This window comes from Ambystoma mexicanum, chromosome 1q (genome assembly GCF_040938575.1).
Source record: "Ambystoma mexicanum isolate Mex_15411 chromosome 1q, UKY_AmexF1_1, whole genome shotgun sequence".
Taxonomy (NCBI): Eukaryota; Metazoa; Chordata; class Amphibia; order Caudata; family Ambystomatidae; genus Ambystoma; species Ambystoma mexicanum.
This window is the reverse complement of record NC_090922.1, coordinates 243,756,601-243,774,323: the sequence shown is the minus strand read 5'-3', so window position 1 is coordinate 243,774,323 and position 17,723 is coordinate 243,756,601. Positions and strand designations below refer to the sequence as shown.

Sequence of the window (17,723 nt, the reverse complement as noted above, 5' to 3'; positions counted from 1 at the left end):
GCCACAATCCAGGCATAGGGGAAGTCCTGTAGTCATCCACTAGCAGTTAAAGGGTCACGATGTACACAGTACGAATTGATTAAGCCTGCCAGCTCAGCCACCTTAACAAGGTGCCCGTCCACCTTCCAGTGGTGCCTCCTACTATTGAGGAGCTAGGGCAGAGGGCAAATGCCAGCGTGCCCTTTAGACCACGAGGTGAAGGCACTCGTATGATGAGACTTAGCCTGGGGGAACCGTCCTGCAGCCCCTGATGTCCATTACCAGGAAGAGCATCCAGGCTCCCACTACCTTCTCCCGGGAGGATAGTTTAGGGGCAACGTGCTTGCCTTGGAAGAAAGACGACACAGAGCGGGTCTGCGCTTAGAAACCTCTGGGTATTAAGCACGTTATATATCCAATCCGCTCCATTTTCACTGGCCATGTTGAAGCCACTAACCAAGCAAAACCTTCATACAGGAATTTGTAGCAGCACCCAACCTCAAAGATACGTTGACCTGTGGCACGGAGGCTGGAGCAGGTGGCATGGAGGCTGGAGCAGGTGGGGTTGATTGAAGAGTTAACGCTAGGGATGTACACGTGGATGCAAATTGAACACAAGTACAGATTACGAGGATGAACAGTAAAACACAGGACCCACCATCACAGTCTCCTACTTCAAAATATACTATAAACTCTGCACTGTCGCAGAACTTTCATCATGGTAGGTGGAAGCGTGCTTGTTTACCACATCAAGAACAAAAAAGGTCCGGAACGCCAAGGAGAACAGAAGACAGGAGTAACAACAGAATGCAACTGTCTCGGGAGGATAGCTAAGGGGCAAAGTGCTCACCTTGGAAGCAAGATGGCATGCAACACTGCAGTTTCGATCCCTGGATCCGCACTTAGAAACCTTTTGGGTATTAACCCTGTTATAAATAACCTATCATATCATTACTCTAACCTTGGTACAAGTAATAATGATGTGTTATTTATATAGCGCCTTAATCCAAAGTGCTTTTCAGAGCACATATGTACATACAATATCACCCAACCGAAATTGGTACTCATTTATTGACTTCAGAAGGATGAAAAGGCTAAGTTGGCCTTGCCGGGATTCAAACCTGCAACCTGGAGATGAGGCTCAGATCGCAGCAGCGAGCGCTCAACCCGCTGAGCTATCTTACTGGCGCTAATGCCAGGTTTTATTTATAGCTCCATCTGCTAGTTTGCTCATGTTTCTAAGCACCATAAACATAGGCACTATTATCACTGTTTCAATTGTAATAAATGTATTGATCTCTGAAGGATGAAGGGGTGATTCAGCACTGCCAGGATTCGAACTTGTGAAGTGCAGGCTTACCCCATGCTGGAGGTGAAACTTCAACCCGTGAGCTATCCACCTACAATCGAGGAGTTAAAAGTGTGCCTGCTTGGAGTATCGTTCTTCCTAGTAATACTAGGGTATGAATGTGATGTTAAATTCCTGCAGACATACTGCATTACCCGAGCCGCCTTGCATGGGCAGCAATTTCCTTGAATTCGCATAAAACCACTTCAGAACCCAAATCCCTATTAATCCCCCCAGGCACACTGCACAGGCAGCCTTGATTATATCTAAAAACGCAAATCCTCTGTTATTAAAGCACACATGCAAGAGGAATCGCGGACATAAAACTCTCTTTCTAATAGTATTCGACACAAATCCCCAAAAAGGTGTGGAGGGGCGGGAGGATAGCTCTGGGGCAACCCGCTCATTTTGGGAAGAAGACGATGTGCAGCCTGGGTTCGATCTCCGGTATTAAGGGCAGCATCGCCCTGGGCGAATTGGCGCCCTCCCTTACCCCCCGCGTACCCCTGGTTAACAGGGGGCAGGGCCAGGATGGGCCACTCTTTTTTTTTAACCTCCTCACTCAGGCGAGGAGGTTAAATAGGGCGCGTCAGCACCCCATTGTCATTGAATGAGCCCGCTGCCGCGGGTGCATTCAATGACAATGCGGCGCCTGCCACGCCTTCTGCCACCACTCCTGCTCGGGGGAGCACTTGAAAGACTCCCTGAGCTGGCGTGGTGTGGGGCGAATGGCGCCTTTTCTTATGAAAAGTGCTCGCGGCGGAGGGGCGCATTTTACAGCAAAAGGCCGCCTGCCACATCTTCTCCCACAACGCCAGCTTGGGGGAGCCCTTGAAAGACTCCCCGAGCTGGCGTGGCGGGGGCTAATGGCACCCTGTGGGGCGTGGCTCCCTGGGCGGTCACTCGGCTCACCCCCCCCTAAGTCCGGCTCTGGGTACGGCGCTTAGAAGCTGGAGGAGTCTGTCATTAAGCATGATATTAATCACTAATAATAAGTAGGCCCATGCATATATTGAAGTGTTGGAGCCTGCACCAGAGGGCATTCTTGTCTGGCAGGAGACCACTGCCCACATGAATGGTTGCAAGCCAAAGTTGAAGGCCTCTAGCAAGGGTACAGTCCAGTTGCATCCTATAGAGCCCAGCAGTAAGGGCTTAAATATCATGATTGCTTGTGCAGCGGAACTTTCCAGCCTGCATTCTGCACTTTCTGATTGTTCTAATTGGAGATGCTACCGTAGCCAAGTGTATGCGCACCTCCTGTGGGTGGAGCAAAATGCTTTCGTGCACACAATTGATTTCAGGGGTCACGGCTTTTTCTAGGTGTACAATGCAGAGCGAGGCTTTGAGCTTTTGTGATTCACAGATATTGGGCCTCATTACGAGTGTGCCGGTCCGGTAACAATGATGCCGGGAAGCTACTGGCACCGCTGTTACCAGACCGGCACACTCCGAGGTCTGCGAGCGGGTGCCTTTCCGCCAGCCAGGTCTGACCTGGCTGGGCAGAACGCACCCACTCGCAGACGTGGAAGGTTTCACTGGCACTGTTATTAACGGTGCCGGTGCATCCGTCCTCCCCATTCCCATTGAGTTCAATGGGACTCGAAAGGGAATGGGGAGTCCTATTTTCCGGCGCCCGGCAATAGGGAATTACCAGGACCACCGGGGCTGTAATGCCCCGGTAGGTCTCCATTGCCGGGCGCCGGAAAAAAATGACTCTGGCTACAGCCGTGCCGGTATTTATTAGCACGGCTACTGACAGACTTATAATGAGGCTCATTGTCTTTCCGATATAGCTGTGCTTTTTAAATTCGTACCCTGGTTCCTTTGCCGTAATTGTTGGTCACATTCCGCACTGTATAGACTTCCGGGCTTGGTTAATACTGTGCAAGCCCTAATCAGCAAAACCATATGGTTGCCTTCGAACGCCGATAACCCCTTTACAGACTTTTCATTGTCTTCCGTTTTATTCTTCCCACTGAAAGCGCTTTCATGTTTTCATATCATTCTCTGCCAGTACTTACCCTTTCCCCTGCTTAAGGTGAAATCTGTGATGTACGGCACCCCCATGCAAACAGGGGCTCTGCACACGCGTTGTAAAGATCTCAAATTAAAACATGCAAATACTAATACGTCTCCTGAAGACGGTTGTTAGTTAATAAATAAGTTCTTAAACCACTACAGAACGTCCAGCACACAGGACAGACAGACGATGAGCAAAGAAGTCCAAAACAACGAGGTCAGAAAAGCTCCACTAACCCAACTCCAAAACCTCAATTTCTGCATACACTCCCCAAACGCAAACAAACACAACCACCTCGCTGCACAGCAACCCGTACGCACTTCACCACACTGCAACGCCAAACAAACAACACATAGCCATGGACAACAGCACATGAGAATTGTACTGACCCGTAAACTGCACCCAGGCTCAGTGAACGGTGAAAACCGAACTGAAGCTGTCAACAGGACATCACAACTCTCGCTCTACCGATTCCTGCTATACACTACTACTCCCCCCACTCCCCCCCACACACACATGCCTTTCAGATCTGCCAGAGCACCAGGGGACCACTCCGGTGGCGATAGTGCGCCATAGAAATGCCCTATAACATTAACATTCACATTAACATAAACAAACCTCTGTAATTGCATGAAATTAATGCAATACATATTGAACTTAATTCTGGAACTACAAACAGATGTTGAAGAAGAGGAAACTGATCACACACTGTGAAGCGAGGAAATTGATGCTTGAGAATGTCTTCAGTTTCCAAGGGGTAGGTTACAGCTGGGGCCCTCTTTTGACTCCATTAAATATCTCGCAAGAGGGGTCGAAAATGACACTCTCTTGGACCTTGATATGGAATAAATGTACTTCTTTTAGTGAATGAAAGTTTGGACTCTTCCACTACTACTTCTATGTGCAAGTATTGGCTACGTGAGGGTCCGTTTCTTTAATAGGAACTAGACAGTACTGTGCCCGGCCCTGGGTCTGGCCGCGGTGCGAGTGCTGCAAGGATGTCAGTTCAAAATTAGCTCTAACCTGGAGGCGGACAGGCACTGGACAAGCAGACATCCTCGTAGATAGACAGCTGCTCATCCACTGTCAAACGCCTGGCTGCACAGTCTGGAATGATGCCAATATATATGAGGGGGTAAATGACCCAGTCTTTTCAGCAATTAATACCCAATTTACTGTGGACTACGAAGCATTGAGTGGTGATGAATATGCCTTTTCCCATACTTTTAGAGATTGTAATTATGAAAATATGAAAGGATTTGAAGGGTCATCCGCTACACTGACCTATTTAAGTCTGCTTTCTCACTGGGAATTGAAATGAAAGCAACATCATTTCTTTAATGTATATTGTGTACTTGCCTTGATAAAGCCCAGAGGGCGAAACTGATGGCCATGCAGCTGGCTCAGTGCTTGCTTCAATTCACTTATACTAATACACTTGCAATATTATTGTTTTGATTAACTAGATATCTATTTTGCAATACAAATTGAAAAACGTAAACTTCGAAGTTGTACCAATTCTTTGAGAAGCGCTTGCATCTAGGTGTATATATATGGTTTTGCAAATATTGGCTACTGTCGGCACACTGGATGATTCATTCACCACAAAGACCAAAAGCACACCTTTCAAGAACAGGGAAAGGACATGTGTCTCGGCATTGGCACAGCCAAAAAGCTTCTGTTTACTCTGGGCTATATATGACTTCACGGCAAAGAATGCTGGGGGCGGGGCAAAGAATGTCCTTGGAAATTAGTAACTGGGAGATATTCTGTGCCACAGTGGGCCCAAACCAAAGGTGTTTCTCCCCCCAAAGTGATCTGTCTTTGTCTAACTGCAATGCCATCGGTGCTGCAGGGAAGGAATGTTAGCACACATCAATAATGTCACACATCCCCTCTGGCAGTCTGTGCATTGTGTGAAACAGTGAACGAGCTATTTAAAGAGTCCAAAAAGAAAGGGTGGGACAAATTGGAGTAATGATTAAATACATGCAATCTAGAATCTCCTATAAAGTGAACTTTTCATGGAACCTTCATAGCGTTTTAAACACGGACACATTTGCACTACTGGACCAGTTAGTACATTCAAAGATATGTGTCAGCAGTCTACCCCTTTGGGGGGAAAATGGTTTTGTAGGATTGTTTGCCAAAAAATAGGCTGCTCTGTTATGCCTGAGCCCATAAACACAACTACTAATGCAAATGCTAGACACGTGGTATACTCTTGTAGGGTAAGACCCAATTAATCACCAGTAAAAAGTCACCAGTCAAAAAAAGTGCACGGGAGCAAGAAAATCAACATTTTATTACACGCAACTGCGGCAGGGAGTTATTCACAAGAAATCATCAAATGAATATTGCTAGGTGGCAGAGTTTTATAATGAAGTGCGCATTTTGAGCATATACATTGTCTGAATGTATGTAGGCAGTAACAAGCTTCTGATTGGCCATTTTGCAGTTACCCTATAGGTGAATGTATACACTCCGTAGCCTTATTGACTTACCCTGACCGTCGTGACTAAACTTTTGATTAATTCATACAAATGACTTCATACTCCTTTGTCTACTTTCCCACAACTACTATTGGACAATGGAGATCACGACTTTATTGCTTCAATCTTTGGCATTTAATTGGTGGGGCTCCTGCGGCCATGCCTGGGTGGGCTACTGCGATCATCGCTGACCAATGACAATGTGAGGTGTTGACAGGGCAGCAGCATTTGTCGATTGTACACTCTCGCTGCCACGGGAATTGAATGCTGGCACCATCCTAACGTTCCTTCCCCTTCTAGCTGCCTCCAGCGGCAGCACTTTAGTGCAACTCCTGACTTGAGACATGTAACTCTGCTTCTTCCTTTCTCATGGCCGGTGTGTATGACCTCATGCTCTTTGCTCCTAGGCCTGCTGCGCTGGGCCCAACATTGTCGTGGCTATGTGTGTTCTACTTCAACTTGAGCAAATCATGTGGCGGTTACATTTTCTTAATTGCCTAAGAGGTCTATGTCTTCACACTTGGGCGGTCATTCCTCTGTAAGGAGATATGTTGTCTCTTCTGGAAAAGTGACTCTGCTCAGTGCTTGCCTCTGCAAGGGTTGTGATCTTGGTGGGGTTAGTTCCTAGGGACATGAGCAGAACTTTTATTTGTTATATGTTCTCTTTGCTGAATGTGTGGGACCGGATTGGGCTTTCTACATCGCAGCCAATCACTCTGCCACCTTCTACCCCATCACCTGGTGGACCCTGCTTGTCTTGGCACCATTTGATTTAGTCCTTCTTCCTTGTACTTTTGGCTGGTTCATGTTATCTATGCAGTTATGTACATGCATGTTTTGTTAAGATCCTTGCCATTTCATGTCTGGCCTATCCTGCTTATAATTGTCTATCTACGTGTGTTAATCTCAATATCTGCAATTCTTCTCGTGTGTCAGTGTATACTGTCCCTGCTACTAATCGCTTATTCCCATCGCCTGGGTCTTGTCACAGCATGCTTGTCTAATGAATGTTTCCTCTAGTTGCTATCATGCTTTTGCTTAGTGAACATAGTTACTAACACCTATCTATATGCACGTGCCACTTTGGCTATTTGCGTATGCTTGCTGGTACATGGTGCCTTTCATCTATTAGGACCCCTATCCCTACAGTGCATGTGTGTGTGCATGGGTGCATTTCAGTTTACCTCTCAGTGAACGGATTTGTTGGGACTGATAGGTTAATTTGCTTGCAGCCTGTATCTTTGGCTTTTGAGGTGTTTCCTGACTCATACTTCATGGGTTTTCTCAATTTATATATTCTCTGACGTTTGGGATGTAGCACGTTCACCCAACATTCGGATGAGGAATTTAAGGGCCAAAAGACTTTAAGAGGAGAGTGTGGTGGTGTCCCCTTCAAGCTCCCCAGTCATGACAATGTCATGATGTACCCATTATAAAGGGAGCCTCTTGCCGGCACGTGCAGCAGTATGGCGGCAGACTCTGCGACCGGCAACTCTTGTATCTGACTCAATTATTGTGTGTGTTCACCTTGTGCTCATGGCCTGATTGCGTGTGATTCCTGTGATCACGGATCACAGGACAGCTCCTGGGTTCTCCCAGGCAGCCGGCCAAGCATGTGTGACCACGGCCCTGGTGTTCCTTGCTGCGTGCCCACAGCACTGACCTGGTGGCCCGTTTGCAACGGGATCACCCTACGGCAATGGCGACGAGGTGGGTGCAATAGCCAGAGCTACTTAGTCCTGCCGTGTGCCCCTTTCACCAGGCGGCTGGCCCAAAGCCTGACACGCTGTCGAGTAGAGCCCTGCCGCTTGGCTCCCTGACACGCTGGTCTGGCTGCACAGCCTCCTGCGCTCCTGTCTGCTGCATCCCGCTGTTCAGGAGACGCAGCCGCAGCCGGTGTAGAGGCTGCTCTTGCCTGGTGGAGAGAAAGAAGGAGGATTGCTCCGTGGTTGGAGTTAACAAATAAAAAATCAAACCAAACACGCACTCCTTGCTCAGAGATAGGAGAAGGAGGAGTACCTCCTGGGTGTTCCGCATGAGCCTGAGCTGTGACAGTGATTTGAGTGTGCTCCGTGTTCAGAGCGCAAGTGAATGAAGAAGGGATTGCTGCACGCTTAGTGATCCAAGAAAGCTGAAAAGTGCATTGAGTGCGCCCTGTGTACAGGGCCTGAAAAGAAAAAGAAAGAGTGCATGCTGCATGCTCCATGCTCCTCTGCGCTGCGTGACTGGATTAGTCAGGAAGTGTGTTTATGTGCGCTCAGTGTCTGGGCCTGTGGTACTGAACTAAATAAGAAGGAAAAGAAAATCAAAAGTAATGAGAGAAAGAGTTGGTGGAAATGAATCTCTGTGTGTGAAAAGAAAGAGAAATCCCATTCTGTGCTCCATGATTGAGAGAAGGACAGGAACATTTGACAAGGTGATTCCTGTGTACTCTGGGATCATAGCTGAAGAGTCAGACACTCAAAGCCTGCCAAGTGAGGCCGTCTCAGTCAACACAGATACTGGTGGGCCTGGGTGGGTAGCGGCTCCAGAGTGGAGTGCTTGGGTGCCCGGGGTTTTGAGTGTGTGTCGTCTCCAGTGAAAAGGCTGTGCATAGAGCATTTTTCAACAGCTGCTGCCCATTCATCAAGCCACAATAGTGACATAGTGGGATCCCCATCCAGCCTTGGGCCTCAGTGGAACTCATGGGTCAAAAGGCTTGAGCTATAATTCAAGACTGCCGTGGTCAGTGATCGGGCAAAACGGCCGACGCTATTGTACTCTGCGGATCCAGCAGTCCAAAAACTGTTTAAGTCACTTTGGCCTAGAAGACCCTCATATGCAACTGCACATCGAAGTACTAAATTAATACTTTATGCCCATGATTAACCTCGATTATGAGCGGTTCAGGCTGAGGTCAGCAAGGCAGAATGAGGGTGAGAGCCTAGACATGTTCCATGGAAGGCTGAGGCACTTTGCACTATCCTGTGCGTTAGGAATCAATGAAGATGAGGAGATCGGGCAGCAGGTCATCTTTGCCTGTAGTTCTGCCAAATTGAGGAGTCAGGTCCTTAGAGATCCTGGCATAACACTGACGAGGATTCTGCAGATGAAGCGCTCTCATGAACTTGCAGAAGTGAGAGCATCTTCTTTGGATGTGTCAATGCAGAGGGGGAAGCTGATGGAGGTCTGTGTGGTAGGGAAGGCACAGGGAAGCAGGGCCTTTAGGAAAGGTGAATGGCCCAGGAAGGACATTGACGCAGGAGGCGCCCCATCCTGCCCCATTGTGGATGCGACTTACTGCACGCCCATGAGTGTCCGGCCAAAGGACACAAATGTGGGAGGTGCGGAATGGTGGACCATGTTGCAAGAGTTTGTCGAGCCCATTCACCAGCTACTCCCTCAAGGGAGTATATCGGACCAAGAGTGGCAGGACCACAGCCCAGATCATCTGTGGCTCAGCTTGCGCCAGAAGAAAAAGGGCCCATCTGGGAAGAAGACGAGGATGTTTTCTTCCCGTTTAGTGCCCGGTAGGATGAGCAGGTGTTTTACCATCAATCCAGAGAAAAAGCTCCATCAGGAGACTGGAGTAACACTCCAAGGCTTGAGCGGAGTGAGAAGTTTGACCCAAGGATCTAGGGTCACCATTTTAATGAAAGGACTGTTATCCCAGACATCAGAAGGGGTGCACAGACTGGAATGCATCCATGGTTGTAATGTTAGCTCACAGGTGCGATGTATATGGTTATTGCTATGTTTGCTCATTATGGAAAAGGAGGAGTGTGGTTGTGTCCATACATGCCAACATTCCGACCCACCTGGGAGGGAGATCTCATCCGAAAGCGGGACACAACATTTCTACCAGAGGAATGCATTGGGCAAAGATTTATTTTCGGCGGGAGAATGTGAAAAATAACAATATTTCTTGCTGAAGAATCGTGAGTCTCCCGTCTAAATTGGGAGGGTTGGCATATATGATTGTATCCCCTTTATGCTCCCCAGTCATGACTATGTCATGAAGTACCCTTAAAAAAATGAGCCTCTTGCTGGCACGTGCGGCATTACGGCAGCCGACTCCGTGACCAGCAACTCTGTCTCCGACTCACTTATTGTGTGTTCGCCATGTGCTCATGGCCTGATTGTGTGTGATCCGTCTCATCACGGATCACAGGACAGCTCCTGTGTGCTCCCAGGCAGCTGGCCGAGCCCGTGTGATCGTGGCCCTGGTGTTCCCTGCTGCTTGCCCGCAGCAGTGATCTGACGACCCGTGTGCCACAGGACATGCCTACGATAGAGAGGCTACCTCGTTTCTAAGTGTCTTCTTAAGCCTGGGGCATTGCTGCGCTGGAAGGATGGCTGTGCCAAAATGTGATGCCGAGAGACGGGGTCTTGAGCGACCGTCTCATTTTTCACAGACGGATTTCAATTAAAATATAGGCAAAAACAGATCAAAACTAGGAAGATGAGCTTACTCTGTTGTTTTTATGTTTAATCTGTTTTGGAATGAAATTGACTGAGCCTGGGTAGCCCTGATATTCCAGCTGGGCCGACCTACCAAGGAGAAGCCTGCACCTCCGAGAAACTTTGCTATCTTGACACCAGTGCAATCTGGCAATCACAGAACCACTGGAGAAGGTATGCTGATAGTGGTGGAAAGGGAAGACAGCCCCGGAATATAGAGGAACCTCTCCCTGCCAAAACTCTGTCCAAAAGGATCAGGGCATCAGCCACAGTGACAGAATAAGACAGTGGTGCTAGAAAGAGGGGAGGAAGGAGTGTGTGGCACGCTCTGACCTCCATATGCAAGCAGGAGCTGTGCAGAATTACAGCCAGGGAGCACTAGATCTCATCCTGGAATCCCACGCTACTGCTTTGGGCTCAATGAAAGAGACCAAGGGATACAGGAGGATGGTACTATCAGAGCGGCACCCTCAAATTGCTGGGCATTCCTCAGGATATACGACCTCATGGAATGGCATCTCCTTCTACGATATTCCAGAAGGTAGGGTGAGGGAGTGCGTGAAGGGGCTTGGAGTTTTACTAGAGGAAGAGACATCGAGCAAACAGGATCAACTCGTCACCCACATCCACCCCCACCCCCGTCTGACGAAAATGCATTATGTGTTTACTTCTGAAACACAGACATTGGAGCCATGACAGTACAGAGCAGCCCACATTTAAGAAGAATAGACAGCAATGTGACACCTAGAAAGGCCTGGTTTGCCCGGCTATTGGAGTAGAGGCTTGTGGTCATTCCAGCCCCAGGTCACAGCGTCTGAAAGAAGCCAATCAAAGGCCACTTCAATTGCCGGAAATGATCTTTTCTGGGCAGTTCCAATGCATTCACATTGGCCTTGAATTCTATTTCTAGATACGTTTTTGGTCGGAGGTACAGGTAGGGTGACCATACTTCCCGGAATTGGACACTCTGTTCCCCTGCCCCAAACGTGTTTTGATTTAAAAACCCTGTCTTGTTTTTGGGGAAAGAGAGGGTGACAGTCCGTTTATTTTTAATGGCCAAACATCATAATCAAAATAAACATCATTACATTTTCGGAACGTTGTCATCTGAGGATGGACTCATTAACTGCTTACCCCACAGGGACAGGCTGAGAAACTTGTAAATAGCAAGACATAACGTCAAACAGAGCAACAGCTCCTTTATTATTTATGTTTTTTGTTTGTTTTTAAATTAAAGGGTATATCCCTTTGAAGCGCCTCATTGCTTTTCGAATCTAGGCCCGCGCTCAATAAATACTTTAATAATTATTATAATAAAAAGTGTGTTACAGTTGAGATGCTCAACTTTTCAGACTAAATACCAATAATGATCGAGTTCATTTTATACATATACCATTAAAATACATAATTCAATCAGTATTACTTCAAATATATCGTGCTTCTTATTCGCGTTCTTTTATGAACAGTTAGAACCGCACAATTTGTATGCCGATACTATGCGATGTCAGGTGGCGGGAATGTCAGGTTAAGGAGGGGGGGGTGAGAAGAGAGGGGTGAGTGGGTTAGTCCTTCTTTTATGTCGTTGGCTGCCGCATTCTTTTATCTTGAAAATCAGATCACCCTACAGGGCGGATGGAACAACACAGTGGCCAGCTCCTTTCAGATGCTAATGGCACCGGTCTCGAGGAGTATGGACTCCTTGATGGACTGTATTTCTTGGACAAATGCGTGGACCTCCTAGAGGAACAGGAACACACGATTTGTGGTATATAGGATTACTTCCAAAGTAATTATGCCCTGATCAAGATGGGTTTTTTTGTTTCTACAGAGTTTGCTCAGATTCCTGAAACCAGGACCCTAAATTCGCAAGTGGTGAAACCATTGCAAGTCAGTCATTTTCACCCCAGTATTCATGTCCCTTGATAAAATTCTTCCAACCCTCTCCTCTTCCTTATGGCTTTGTAGCCCATCTGATCCCTTGGCCCACACGAAGAAGACATCCCCTACCCACCGCAAAACCAGAAAATCTCCCCGACTGCAATCCTGTACTCCTAGGTATGTTTTGGAAAATTCAAGCAAAGCTTCAGGCAAGCAAATATGAGGAGACTGGCTTAATCTTAACATTATTTCCGTTTCTATTTCTATTTAGAACATGGCGAACAGGCTCGAGGACCATAAGATTTCTCAGCCCTCAATCAAATAAAATAAGAGGAGAAAGAAGACTAAAAGACACAGCAATTGATCGGTCAGAACCGAACAGTAGAATTCTTAGTCTACTTCCAAAGTCACGGAGAGTCAGTATGCTCCTGGTGTCCCGGGGAAGGATTTTCCTAAGTTGAATGCCAACCAGACTGCTGGATTGTCCATAAGCTCTGACTCTGGTGAGCCTAGGACATCAATCTTATCCTTTTGTTTTATAATTTGCCATCAAAATCCCAGAGCCTGGATTGCTCACAAATACTGTACGTTTGCAGCTTTTCAGGAGTGTTGATTTGCTTTCATGTTGTTGATAAGTGATTAGAATGTTTGTCAGTGTTGATGAAAAACCCACTGGGCTATCCTGCATTAAACGCAGACAAGAAGTGGCAAAGAAATGCTTTGTCCTTTACAACGGCAAGGTGACTGCTATCACCATCAGTGTTGTTTACTTTAGAAACGAATAAGAGGGGTATTTAAAACATGAATGCGCTTTCCACCTGCAAGAGCCAATCCAGCAGGAGGTCTCAGCACACCAGGGGCTGCTCAATTAGGTAAAGGCTGTGAGACAGACACTACTTGCGACCAACACATGGCCCAGTTTGTGCTTTTGACTCGTAGCTAGTGGTTTGGCACCCACCAAAAGCCTTTAAGAACAGGGATATTCTAGTAATAGGACTGTGGAATATCGGGGACAATACACTGCTTGTCATGTTTAGTCACCCTCTACTACATCCCACCGCCCACAGCACTCTAGCAGAAACACAATCCTCTCATCAGGCTATGGTGTTATTTCTAAGGACACAGGTGCGTAGTCTGTTGTCTCTCTCCATGGTTTCATGGTAACAGAGGGCAGACTATATGCCTCTTGCATGGAAGCTCTGCATGCAAATTATGCCTATTGCTGCCTCTGTTGTTCGATGTTGGAAGCAGGAGAAAAAAAGAGTGTCTCAAGGCAGATGCTGGTAAGAGAGTGGGGTGCAGAGCGATCATCACCTGCGCAGACCGATGCAAAATCAACGCCATTTTCCTTTCATGCAGCATTGATGGAGTAACTCTGATCCAGCACTAACCATTACACTTACAGAAAAGCATGAGGCAAAGTGAGTTGTGGTTAACTAATGTGATTTTAATATAAATATTGAGGCAGTTGTTCATTGTCCTTTGGAAGAGCAGTCTCTTAGGGACGCCGCCTACTTTTATGATACAAAGACAAACCGTATATATTTGTTTTTAATAAAGAAACCATGAAATGACATTGGAAATATATAGCAAGGCCTTGGTGAGGTTCTCTGATCGAGGCCCTCAGGGCAGGAAATGGTCACTTGCATTGATACATTTTAGACTCCATGGAATCCTGGACTGCTAGACCGTTTCGTTCTTTGTAACTGATGCAGCGTATGCCTGGCCACGCCCTTCCTGAGAGACCCGGGGAAAGCTCAGCAGTCATCCCTATCCACTAAGGAAGGAGAACCAACTTTATTGGCAGAGGTTAAGTAATGGTAAGTGGAGCAATAGGTAGTTGCAAAGGAGGATAAGCTTCTCACAAGTGACCGAGGGGCAGCAAGATGGCGGTGCTCCGGCTACAGTGTGCATGTGCAAGAGCCAGGAAGCACTCTCTCCTTCCTGACACGTGTTGTATGCTGTGCGGGAGCCGGAGGGACTTCATAGCAGGCAGCGCGAGGCCGAGAGGACTGGATTCCAGAGCAGGGCTGCGTCTGTGCATGCGTCTGTGCAAGAGGTTGTGTCTGTGAGACGGTGCCTGGATGAGAGAGTGTCTGTTGCTTGGGTGCGCATGTGAATGCGAGAGAGAGAATATGAATACTGAAGAATGAGTACTTTATGAATGCTATTGCGGGTGTCTATCTGAGAGTAAATGAAGAATGAATGGAATCCCAGTGATTTGGCCGAAGCCAAAATTATCGCGGCTGAAATGACCGAAACCAAAGTATTCGAATAACCAAAAGTTCGAACACTTTGTTTTCGGACATTACAGCCACAATTATTTGCAAACACACACACACACACACACACGCACGCACGCACACACCCCGCACACCCCGCACGCACGCACACACGCACACACACACACCCCGCACACCCCGCACACCCAGCACACCCACAACCCCAACATGCACAAACCCCACTTACCTTCATCTTCACGCTGGTTCCTGCAGCGCCGGTTCCCTTTCACTTCTGTGAAAGGGAACCGGCGCTGCAGGGTCCTTTTCTTCTCTTTTATTTAACAGAAGGCTGCGGGCGTGTCCCGCAACCCCCTCTCACTATACCATGAAGTATAGTGAGCGGGGCAATGCAGGGGACACCCCCGCAGCCCCCGTTTTTATTAAATGCTACCACCAAAGGATCGAACTTTTGGTGTTCGATCCTTTGGTGGTAGCATTTTTCGAACTTTTGGTCATTTCGACCATTTTTTTTTAGAGCATTTCAACCTAAAGCGAATGAATGCCATATGAATGCTGATGCATGTTTGTGAAAGTGAGAGTGAATGATGACTGAATACTGTATGAAATGCTATTTTGTGTGTATAGATGTGAGAGTAAATGAGGATGAAGAATTAATGTCATGTGAATGCTATTGCATGTGTGTGCAAATATGAGAGTGAATGATTAATTCATGATGCTGTGAATGTGATGTGTGTGCAGGGCCCTGGCATCTGCTCGCTCAGATTGGCAGGAAGAGGTAGGAGGGGCTGAAGGGGGTGGAGGTAGTTACTGCAGCTCTTACTGTGCCATACTTGGGAATCAAGTTGATATCCAGTTGTGACGAATCAACTTCCGGGGCACCAGTGGTCCAGGGATGAATATCGGTTTCTAAACCATCAATCAGCCCCACACCTATAGTACGCCAGAAGGGATACGAACAGATTGGAACACAAGTCAGTTATAAACCTCCTTGTCCAATTTTTGGTAACTTGGACACAACGGCAGGCTTATCTCTGCAAAGTTGTGGATCGTTGGTTAGTTGCAAGACAGCAAAAATACAATTAGTACCCAATGATAAAAGGGACTGTCCAGTCACGTTTGTATACAAATATCTACTTTGTTATTACTACAAGTCCCGGAAAAGTCCTGCGCCTCCGGTTCCATGAATTGGCAAACAGGGATTTGCACACAGATTAGCACGCATCTCCCTGATTTTGCACACCGATATTTCCATTAATCAGGCCCATTGTATGCCATATGACTGAACAAAATCAACTTAAAACATGAAACGCAGAAAGCAATTCATGTGTGTGTAATTAATACAATGTGCTTCCAAAAGTCACATTTTTTCCAATTTGGTGTACGTGGAATTGTAACATAAAAATCACTGTTAGAGCCATTGTTGTGAATTAAAGTCCATTTCTACAAACGGTGGAAAGCCAGGTAGGAATCTGTGTCCTAACATCCCCTTTACCCAGTTCGGGTGTGGGTACCAAACATCACTTTGCGGCTCAGCATGTTTATGGTATGATTTGGTATTTATAACGTGCCTTTACACAAGTGTTTCTAGGCGCGAAATGATGCAGAAATGCACGTGCTGTGACGTGAGCCGCTCTTGTGCAAGCCATCACATTCTACACATGGTCACATGGTTTACGTGTGAATTAAGTTTGCTAGGGAGGCAGCGTTAATTCTCTCCTCGTTTTGCTTATCGCCACAGAAGCTTGAGGAAGGAGTGGGCGATTTCTCTTAGTTAGAAAATTGTGTCAGGTGGCAAACTCGGTGAAGTCCCTATTTTTTGGTGTCGAAAAGCTGAAGCTATTTCCCGTGTCTCCAGTGGCAGCTGGTTAATCTTTTAATTCGGGGCGGGGGATGGTGGGGAGGGGGCATACATGTTTTACCTGATTATGCAGAGCCATGAAGCATAGCGAGAGAGCCTGAACCAATCAAGGGAGGTTCAGTTGGGGAGAGGGTATTCCCCACCTGAGAGAATTTACTGGGTTAAAATTGTGCATTTTCAGCACACTTTCTGCATTTTCAGCACACCTTCTGTGAACATTTGGTCAAAAAGCCACAGTTTGCAATGTGTTTTGTAGGGGAACAAATGTCAAAATCGATTAGATGCAACAAGTCACCAACATTGCACAGGAGCATTTTTCAATTGCTTTTCATGATGCCTTTGACAACAATACATGCCAGTATGAAAAACATGTTCATACTGCCTTTGCTAACATATATGTTTGGAGTCTGCACCATTGTATGCCAGTGTAACCACATGAGAACCTACTCTCTTTGGCTTTAGCAGTACAAAATGCCATGCCACAGTTAGGAAATGTCCCCAGACTGGACCCATCAATGTGGGCGACTATCATATAGCAACACACATCATGCTGTCTTCACTCTTGACACCCAGTCAAAAATGCCATGCCACAGTTAGGAAATGTCCCCAGACTGGACCCATCAATGTGGGCGACTATCATATAGCAACACACATCATGCTGTCTTCACTCTTGACACCCAGTCAAAAATGCCATGCCACAGTTAGGAAATGTCCCCAGACTGGACCCATCAATGTGGGCGACTATCATATAGCAACACACATCATGCTGTCTTCACTCTTGACACCCAGTCAAAAATGCCATGCCACAGTTAGGAAATGTCCCCAGACTGGACCCATCAATGTGGGCGACTATCATATAGCAACACACATCATGCTGTCTTCACTCTTGACACCCAGTCAAAAATGCCATGCCACAGTTAGGAAATGTCCCCAGACTGGACCCATCAATGTGGGCGACTATCATATAGCAACACACATCATGCTGTCTTCACTCTTGACACCCAGTCAAAAATGGCATGTCAAGATTTGTCCAGACAGGACCTACCAATGTGCCAGAACCCCATAGGAACACGCACCAGGCTCTCTTTATCCTTGATGCCCAGTAGAAAAATGCCATACCACGGTACAACAATATGTCTAGGCTTCAACTACCAACGTGGGCCAGTGCCACGTAGGAACACTCACTATGCTGCCATCAACCTTGATGCCCAGAAGAACTGGGCATCAAGGCTTGCTGTGTCTTTCTACAGTGAACATCGCTGAGGAGGTGTGTCAGCACTTAAAACACACACTGGAGCACAGAGCACAGCGCAGTGTGCAGTGTAGTGTGTTTGGTGGAGGCAAAGACAGTGGAAAACTATTGCTGGTTTGCAGAGTCTTTCTATACTGAACATCACTGAGGAGATGTGTCAGCCATTACAACACACACCAGAGCACGGGGTGCAGCACATTGTGCAGCGTAGTG

The 17,723-nt window shown here is 47.0% G+C and overlaps 1 protein-coding gene across 6 annotated transcripts in view; it reads left to right on the top strand.

The window, feature by feature from the left end:
- PTPRH (protein tyrosine phosphatase receptor type H) overlaps positions 1-17,723 on the top strand; it is a 687,535-nt gene that overhangs the window by 25,589 nt on the left and 644,223 nt on the right. The window lies entirely within an intron of this gene.